The following is a 10,617-nucleotide window of genomic DNA, read 5'->3' as shown; positions in this document are numbered from 1 at the left end:
TGTCCTTTGGGATTTCTCCCACAGGTGCGCTAGTTCCTAGGTAGAGGAAAGGATACCGGGGTCCATCCCATTCCGTTGAGGTTCTTGACGGTGGCGTAGTTTGCTGTGGAATCTGGATCGCCTGGGGATGTCCCGATCCCTCTCCGGTATCCCAGAGTAGCTTTGGGTGTCTTTCAGGCGACGGGTGTATCTCTGGAAGCCACCTTTCGGATTCCGGGGGTGGTGGCTGAAGGAGGTATGCTTTGTGGCAGATATCCGGCCGCCCTCTCTTTTGTCCACCGAGGTAGCTCGGCAGATGTGAGGTTGCTATCCCGGATTGCTGGTTTACTGGCATGAAGGGTAGGGTATGGCACGGGTTCCATGCTGCATCTGCACTACTAGCGGTGCTGAGGTCCTCTTGGGTGCGGAGGGAGATTTCTGGCCCTTTCATTCCTCCTGGGAACTATTCCTCCCCGTTCCCCCGTTTTTTTATTGTTTTTTCTTATTTTTATTTTCTTTTCTTCTTTCTTTTTTTTTCTTAAAAACAAAAAGCAAAGGAGTAACCTAACCATGGAGAACCCAATCCATGAACCCACTACCCCTGGGCCCCTTCTTGATACCGCACCCCATTCTGACCCTGCCTTGTGTTAAGACCACCCTTCGGACACTCCTGATGCCCCTGTACCTCTTGCTGGTGCTGTTTCCTCACCCGCTTCAGGTACCGGGGCTTCGACTGACTCCTTCGAATTGTCTGAACTCCGCTCTCCTTTGACTATGCTTCCGGCTTCTCCCTCTACGGTACGGCAATTTTCGAATTGCCCGCCCATTTCACGCCGGACCAACTCCGGTCCTACTCCTAAACGCCAACGTCAATCTCCTGATGATGCTCCTTCATTACCTTCCCATTCTACTCGGAAAAGACCGACACGTCAAGCACTCCCTCTCCACGCTCAGTTTCGGACCACACAATGGACTAAATTCTTTACTTTAAGACCGACTTCTTCTTCTGCCTACCTTTCTGACCATAGTATTGGCAAAGCGCTCCTGCGTCATGTTGGTAGAGATATTTCATTTCATGCTCTCAAGAGCAGTATGCACATCGTCACTGTCCAGAATGCTACCCAAGCTCATGATCTTTCTCTCCTTTCGAATATTGATACTACTCCTATCACTATTGAAAAACATCTTTCTCTCAATTCTTGTAGTGGTACTGTCATTCTGCCCCATACCATAGTCCAACAGAATTTCCAGTCATGTGGCAATGACATTCTTGAACAGCTGGAACTCCAGGATCTCCCAATCCTCAAAGTAGACACTTATGTCCTTCCTGCCCGTGGGCAGAGACGTTACCCTTGCAATGTGGCTCGTTTAACTTTTGACAGCCGAGAACTCCCGTCCTCTGTATATGTCGCGGGACATCGGTTACAAGTTCGAAAGGTGATACCTACACCGCAACAGTGTAGAAATTGCTGGCGTTTTGGTCACCCAGCGAAATATTGCAGATCTATGGCCGAATGCCCAGTCTGTGGTGCCGACGACCATTCTAATACATCTTGCAGTCAACCTCCATCTTGCCTTAATTGTAATGAAGCTCACCCTTCGTACTCCCGCTGTTGCCAGGTCTACTTAAATGAACGTGAAATCCGTTGCCTCAAAGAGGCAGAAGGTCTCCCTTATGCTATGACAGTTACTCATCTCCGCCTCCAAGGGAGACTACCCCGTGTTTCTTATTCTCGTGTTTCAAAACATCCCCCCACTTCTGGGGTCCTATCTTCTGCAGCCTCCTCTGTTGTTACCCCTCCCATAGCCACTCCGGCATCTAATCCTTTTGCTGTCCTTGGCTCTGACGTCCCGACTACAACTCAAGTCTGTTCTCACATCTTCGCGTCCTTCCTCACAAGCCCCAGTATCGACAAGACCTCGTACGACACCTACTACCAATCGCCCCTCTACTCAGAAGTCCAAAAAATCCACATTGCTCAAATCTTCTTTGCCCCTTCCTTCCCTTCTTCCACCTCCACACTTTACCTTTCCAGTCTCTGTACCTAGTTCTTTCCCTCTCTCCGGCTTTATTACAAGTGTGGAGATTCACCCTCCTCCTTGTACTATGCCTTCCACCCCCGTCCCCTCCCAAGTTTCTCCCTCCTGCCACCTCCCAGGTTTCTGCCTCTTCTGTCCCCCCCACACTCCATCTCCAGTCCCTTACACTCTTCCCTCCCCCTCTACTTTGGTACAGTCCATTCCTGTCCCAATCTTTACTCACCTTCCTCCTTCTATCTCCAATATGGTCTCCCATCCATCTTTGAATTCAGAAACACTTGAAGCCATTTCAGAATATATTGCAGAGATTAAACCTTCAATGGACACTGATTCACTTCCTGTTCCTTCTCTTCCCTCTCCTCCATCTTCACAACCCCATTCTTCGCAACGCTCCGTTCCTTCGCTGCTTGAACGTCTTCCAATGCCACCACACGTTGACTTTTCTAACCCCTCTAGTCCGTAGGTGCCTTTCCCTACGGATTCCTGGTATTTTCTTCATCGCTAATCATGGCCTATTTACAGTGGAATATCCGCGGCCTCAGGGGTAATCGGGGTGAGCTTCAGATGTTGCTTTCCAGGTTTTCCCCTGTTGGTGCTTGCTTACAGGAACCAAAATTACACTCGGCTGTTTTCCAACCTATCTCAGGCTATAATTTATTGTATTCTTCGGATCCTTTCTCAGATGGGACCTTTAATGAAAGTGCCCTTCTTCTACACAATGATATTCCGTACTGTCAACTATCTGTCCATACCTCGCTGCATTACACTGCAGCCCGTATCCACTTGAATAAGTGGTTTACAATATGTTCTTTATATCTCTCTCCTTCTCGAGCATTTTCTATCCCAGACTTTGCCTTTCTTGTTTCATCCTTACCACCACCACTTCTGTTACTTGGTGATTTTAACGCCCACCATTTCCTCTGGGGGGTCTCATTGTGACTCACGTGGCATCCAGTTGGAGGCTTTTCTCGCCTCTCACCCCCTCCATGTTTTAAATACGGGTACTCCCACCCATTTTGATCCTCATACTCATACTCTCTCTTGCATCGATTTATCAGTCTGCTCTTCCTCCACTGCACTAGACTTCACCTGGTCTGTTCTACTGGACTTACATGACAGCAATCATTTTCCAATCATTCTTACTTCTCCTTCCTATTCACCACCTTTCCGTAGCCCTCGCTGGCAATTTGATCGGGCAAATTGGGATCTTTACTCACACCTCATTGCTTTTAGTGAGGTTCCTTCTTCATCCTCCATTGATGAGCTCCTACACCTCTTCTCGACGTCAGTTTCTACCACAGCTTCTCATTCTATACCCCAAACCTCAGGCAGGCATTCTCAGAAGTGCGTGCCTTGGTGGTCTCCTGCTTGTGCTCGTGCAGTACGTTTGAAACGCGCTGCATGGGGCAGGTACCGGTACAATAGAACCGCTGAGAGACTTCTTGATTTTAAGCAGAAGCGTGCGATCGCTCGCCGTGTCATCCGTGAAGCTAAACGCACTTGTTGGCGAGACTATGTTTCCACCATCACCTCTGCTTCTTCTATGAGTGCAGTCTGGAAAAAAGTGAGGAAATTGAGTGGTAAATACTCTCCTGACCCGGCTCCTGTTCTACGGGTCGCTGGTGTTGATGAAGCAAACCCTCTCGACGTTGCCATTGAACTTGGTACACATCTGGTCCGTATTTCCCGGGGGCTCCATCTATGCCCCTCGTTTCTTTCCTCAAAGTCTGCCAGAGAGTTAGTACCCTTGGACTTTTCTTCTCTCAGAGAAGAACAGTATAATGTGCCTTTTACACTTCAAGAACTAGAGGCAACGCTCTCAGCTTGCCGATCATCGGCAGCTGGGCCTGACGACATTCATATTCGTATGTTACAACATTTACATCGGTCAGCCCTTGTAGTCCTCTTACACCTCTTCAATCTTATTTGGGCACAAGGAGTTCTTCCCCAGCTGTGGAAATCTGCCATTGTTCTCCCTTTCCGTAAACCGGGTACTACAGGACATGATGCCTCCCACTATCGTCCCATTGCTCTTACTAGTGCAGTTTGCAAAGTGATGGAACGTCTCGTAAATCGACGTTTAATGTGGTATTTAGAGACACACAACAGTCTCTCCGCAAGTCAATATGGCTTTCGTAGGGGTCGTTCTACCATAGACCCCTTACTACGCTTGGATACGTATGTTCGTAATGCCTTTGCGAATAATCACTCAGTTATTGCCATATTTTTTGACCTTGAGAAGGCATATGACACAACTTGGAGGTATAATATTTTGGCCCAGGCCCACTCCATAGGCCTCCGAGGCAATCTACCATCCTTCCTTAAGAACTTTCTAACTGACAGACATTTCCGTGTTCGAGTCAATAATGTTCTTTCCCCAGACTTCGTCCAAGCTGAAGGTGTCCCTCAGGGATGTGTTCTAAGCACAACACTTTTTCTCCTTGCTATAAATGATTTGGCCTCTGTTCTTCCACCCAATATTTGGTCATCATTCTATGTTGATGACTTCGCTATTGCTTGTGCAGGCGCTGACTGTCATCTCATTGCAGTTTCTCTCCAGCATGCGGTTGACCGTGTTTCCACTTGGGCCACCACGCATGGGTTTAAATTTTCAAGTACCAAAACTCACCAAATTACTTTCACTAGACGCTCTGTCATCTCCGATCATCCTTTGTATCTCTATGGCTCCCGTATCCCCGAACGTGATACAGTCAGGTTTCTAGGCCTTCTCTTTGACCGTAGGTTATCCTGGAAACCTCACATTACCTCTCTGAAGGCAACTTGTCACAGCCGGCTAAACCTTCTTAAAACCCTTGCTCATCTTTCCTGGGGAGCTGATCGTCGAACTCTGCTTCGCCTACATTCAACCCTCGTTTTATCGAAACTCGATTATGGTGACCAGATTTATTCCGCGGCCTCTCCTGCTACTCTCTCTAGCCTTAACGCTATCCATCACCAAGGATTACGTTTGTGCCTTGGTGCTTTTCGCTCTTCCCCTGTCGAGAGCCTCTATGCAGAAGCGAATGTTCCATCCTTGTCTGATCGCCGTGATGCCCATTGCCTTCGCTACTATGTACGCTCTCATGATCTCCACAATCCTTCCATTTATAGAATGGTCACCGATATTAGTAGACATTCTTTATTCGTTCGCCGCCCCTATTTGCTCCATCCCTTTTCGCCTACATTCATTCTTGTCTTCCCTTCAGTTACCACCTTTATATGTTCATGTAGCATCTCACTTTTCCCTACCCCCCTGGGAAGTTCCAGCTGTTCGGGTCTGTTCTTTCTCACTCCCTTGCTCGAAAGCTCAACTGCCTATGGTGGCTTCCCGCTCTCTTTTCCTTGATCACTTCCACTCCCATTCTCATGCCACCGCTGTGTACACAGATGGCTCTAAGTCTTCAGATGGCGTCGGATTCGCAGCAGTGTTTCCGGATAGCGTCATGTGGGGGCATTTACTATCTTTGGCTAGCATTTTTACTGCTGAATTGTATGCCATTCTTGCAGCACTTATTCGTATCGCATCTATGCCTGTGTCATCATTTGTAGTAGTCTCAGACTCCCTTAGTGCTCTACAGGCTATACGAAAATTTGATACATCTCACCCCCTAGTTCTCCGTATCCAACTTTGGCTATGCCGTATCTCTACCAAACATAAAGATATTGTTTTTTGTTGGGTCCCTGGTCATGTCGACGTACAGGGCAATGAACAGGCAGACACTGCTGAGCGGTCAGCAGTACATGACCTACCAATTTCTTATAGAGGTGTTCCATTTCTGGAGTATTTTGCTGCAATAGCTACCCACCTTCGCACCCGTTGGCAAAAACGTTGGTCAACTCTGCTCGGTAACAAACTTCATTCTATTAAACCGAGCATAGGTTACTGGCCGTCTTCTTGTCATCAGTGCCGAGGTTGGGAGACCACTCTCTCCCGCCTTCGCATTGGCCACACTCGTCTTACTCATGGGTATCTCATGGAGAGGCACCCTGTTCCTCTCTGTGAGCAGTGTCAAGTTCCAGTATCGATTAGCCACATTCTGTTAGACTGCCCTCTCTATCAACGAGCACGCAGAATTTACCTCCAACGTCGTCTTCGTTCTACTACTCTCTCTTTACCTTCCCTTCTTGCTGATGGACCCTCCTTTAATCCTGACTCTCTCATTGACTTCTTGACAATGACTGATTTACTCCACAAACTCTGATGATACTTTTTGCACTCCCCTCAGCCCTTTCTAGTTCAGTCTCTTGCTGCCCTTTACCCTTTCACCATCCACTACCCCACTGTTATCCGTAACCTATTACTCATCCATCTCCCTTTTGCTACCTGATGCCCTCACTTCCTTCCTGCCCTGCAGCGCTGTATAGTCCTTGTGGCTTAGCGCTTCTTTTTGATTGTAATAATAATGCACTGAGACCGGTCATTATCTTTTCTTACTTTCCCTACCATCTTAAAAATTCATTAAGTCTTAGTTTGCCCTTCCTTCCATTCCTGTAGTCTCTGCATTGTACTACTTGTGCTCAATCTTCCTTGGTAATTTCTTGTTACATAACAATGCCGCTGTCATCCTTGTCAAGTTGTGTGTAGTTGTTTGTCTCCAGACAGTGCTGAACAACACACTGATGTAGTGCTTTTGTGAATATCTGTATTATAATTCTTATCACATACATTAGAGAATGAACTAAGAAAATAGGAAAGTAAAATCCTGAAAAGTCTGAAATGAGTCCTGTTTATTAATAACATTATAAATAGTTACACATTTTCATATTTTCAATATTAGATTTTAATAAATTTTGGATTCACAACTTCAATTGTACTGGCTGAAAAAATTAACTTAGGACTATTTATATCCAGTGCCAAATGTGGCTTCCAAAAAGTATAACATGACTCCCAGATATGTACAAAGCCTTACCATTTAAATCACAAAAGCGCATAAAATTAATACATAGTTACTATTATTAAAACTTCACAAGTAACTTTGAGAACTACAGTAGGAGGTGCTACAGGTTACCTGCATTTTATTTTCCTTACCCCATATACCTGGGAAATGGGAGGTAACTTGGTTCAATCAAAGGAAGGGGAGGACAAGTCTAATTCCTTTGAGACCATTGGGTTATAATAATTTGTTTGATAAAGAGCCACTCGCCAGCATAAATTATTATTATAATCAAAAAGAAGCGCTAAGCCACAAGGGCACCGCCAGCATAAAGAAACCACTCGTGGGTTAGAAAAAAAAATACTATATGTTAAAATTTAAATTCTTAGGTTACTTTATGCTGTACTGCGAATGTTTTAACAAGTTTAGGCTTTCGTAAGGGACGTTCTACCATAGACCCCTTACTGCGCTTGGATACGTATGTTCGTAATGCCTTTGCGAATAACCACTCAGTTATTGCCATATTTTTTGACCTTGAGAAGGCATATGACACAACTTGGAGGTATAATATTTTAGCCCAAGTCCACTCCTTAGGCCTTCGAGGCAATCTACCATCCTTCCTTAAGAACTTTTTAACTGACAGGCATTTCCGTGTTCGGGTTAATAATGTGCTCTCCCCAGACTTTGTCCAAGCTGAAGGTGTCCCCCAGGGATGTGTTCTGAGCACAACACTTTTTCTCCTTGCTATTAATGATTTGGCCTCTAGTCTTCCATCAAATATTTGGTCATCACTCTATGTTGATGACTTCGCTATTGCCTGTGCAGGCGCTGACTGTCACCTCCTTACAGTTTCTCTCCAGCATGCAGTCGACCGTGTTTCCAATTGGGCCACCACACATGGGTTTAAATTTTCCAGCACTAAAACCCACCAAATCACTTTCACTAGACGCTCTGTCATCTCTGATCATCCTTTGTACCTCTATGGCTCACGTATCCCTGAACGTGATACAGTCAAGTTTCTGGGCCTCCTCTTTGATCGTAGGTTATCCTGGAAACCTCACATTACCTCTCTGAAGGCAACTTGTCACAGCCGGCTGAACCTTCTTAAAACCCTTGCTCATCTTTCGTGGGGAGCTGATCGTCGAACCCTCCTTCACCTACATTCCACCCTTATTTTATCGAAACTTGATTATGGTGACCAGATCTATTCAGCGGCATCTCCTGCTACTCTCTCTAGCCTTAACCCCATTCATCACCAAGGATTACGTTTATGCCTTGGTGCTTTTCGCTCTTCCCCTGTCGAAAGCCTCTATGCAGAAGCGAACGTTCCATCCTTATCCGATCGCCGTGATGCCCATTGCCTGCGCTACTATGTACGCTCTCATGATCTCCGCAATCCTTCCATTTATAGAATGGTCACTGATATTAGTAGACATTCTTTATTTGTTCGCCGCCCCTGCTTACTCCGTCCCTTCTCTCTTCGCCTTCATTCGCTCGTCTTCTCTTCAACTACCACCTTTCTATGTACATGTAGCATCTCACTTTTCCCTACCCCCCTGGGAAGTTCCAGCTGTTCGAGTCTGTTCTTTCTCCCTCCCTTGCTCGAAAGCCCAACTGTCTACGGTCGCTTCCCGCTCTCTTTTTCTTGACCACTTTCACTCTCATTCTCATGCCATTGCTGTGTACACAGATGGCTCTAAGTCTTCTGACGGCGTAGGATTCGCAGCAGTGTTTCCGGACAGCGTCGTACAAGGGCATTTACTATCTTCAGCTAGTATTTTTACTGCTGAATTATATGCCATCCTTACAGCACTTATCCGTATTGCATCTATGCCTGTGTCATCATTTGTGGTTGTCTCAGACTCCCTTAGTGCTTTACAGGCTATACAAAAATTTGATACACCTCACCCCTTAGTCCTCCGTATCCAACTTTGGCTACGCCGCATCTTTACTAAGCATAAAGATATTGTTTTTTGTTGGGTCCCTGGTCATGTTGACGTACAGGGCAATGAACAGGCAGACACTGCTGCGCGGTCAGCAGTACATGACCTACCAGTTTCTTATAGAGGTATTCCATGTACGGACTATTTTGCTGTAATATCTTCCCACCTTCACACCCGTTGGCAACAACGTTGGTCTACTATGCTCGGCAACAAACTTCAGTCTATTAAACCGAGTATAGGTTACTGGCCGTCTTCTTATCACCAGTGTCGAGGTTGGGAGACTACTCTCTCCCGTCTTCGCATTGGCCATACTCGTCTTACTCATGGATATCTCATGGAGAGGCGTCTTGCTCCTCTCTGTGAGAATTGCCAAGCTCCATTATCAGTCAGCCACATTCTGTTGGACTGCCCACTTTATCAACGAGCACGCAGAATTTACCTCTGTCGTCGTCTTCGCCCCGCTGCTCTCTCTTTACCTTCCCTTCTCGCTGATGGACCCACCTTTCATCCGGACTCTCTCATTGACTTTTTGACAACGACTGACTTACTTCACAAATTCTGATACTTTCAGCCCTTTCTACTTGTATCTCTTGCTACCCTCTACCCCCGTACTATCCCCTGCCCCGCTGTTTTCTGTAACCTGCTGATCATCCCCCCTCCCTTCTGCCATCCAATTCCCTTGCTTCCTTCCCTACCCTGCAGCGCTGTATAGCCCTTGTGGCTTAGCGCTTCTTTTTGATTATAATAATAATAATAATAACAAGTTTAGGCTTGTCTCCTCTCAAGTGAAGGGTCTTCTGATCAAGTAAATTGACCTGGCCCCCCTTGATCAAACTGAATTCCTCCCAATGCCCCAGGCATGGCATGACTCCTACAAGGGTCGTATCCCCTCTCATGGGAGGTAACTTGATGTTGGTGAGGGGCTCTTCATCCAAGGAACTGGGCATATCCTTCCCTTCTTTGTACAACCTGAATGCCTCCCCTTCTCCAAGTCCTATGCAACCCCCTAAGGGTTTAATGCTTCCCATTCCTGAGATGCTGTATGATAATGCTTCCCCATAAATAATAATAGGTTTGGGTGACAAGTTAGTTTTGGTAGAAGATTAGATTATTTGTATAACTTGTTTTTTGTTAACAATTTTCCTTGTAAAAGGGAAAGGATGGTACCTTTGGTGATTGACATACCATAATACACCAGTATGGTATAAGTGACTTACCACCACTATTATGCCACTATGCATTTGTCCACTCCTTGGTGATGGGTTCTTAATGCAAGGAATTAGAGCTACTCATTTCCTATGTTGGCAAGGGGCTCTTGATTTAGGGAATTGGATCTGTGCTCCAGTTCCCCGAATTAAGCCTGAATGCCTTCCACATCCCCCCCCCCCCAGGCGCTGTATAATCCTCCGGGTTTAGCGCTTCCCCTTGATTATAATAATTAAAATAATAATACTACTTTCCTTGACTCAAGTTTGATTAACTTCTATTCCTTAGGCACTGTATTACTCCCCACATCACCATGAATACAACAATCAAAAAATATTCCCAAAATCATCAAACTCTACTAGCCAAATGTAAATGGTCATTTACAGACAAAACACGACCTATATTTTTATACAAAAATTTACTCTGAGCAAAAAGTGTTCCCTATCACATCTGAAGTAAAGTTGCACTAATTTTTCTAAATGTGATACTGGAAAATTAGCTAACTTAGTTATTTTTAATTTCAATATTAATATAGATTTTTCTGTTTTGGTACACTTAAGGCACAAAAAAAAAAA

Source organism: Cherax quadricarinatus, chromosome 66 (genome assembly GCF_038502225.1).
Source record: "Cherax quadricarinatus isolate ZL_2023a chromosome 66, ASM3850222v1, whole genome shotgun sequence".
NCBI lineage: Eukaryota > Metazoa > Arthropoda > Malacostraca > Decapoda > Parastacidae > Cherax > Cherax quadricarinatus.
This window is presented reverse-complemented; position numbering follows the sequence as displayed.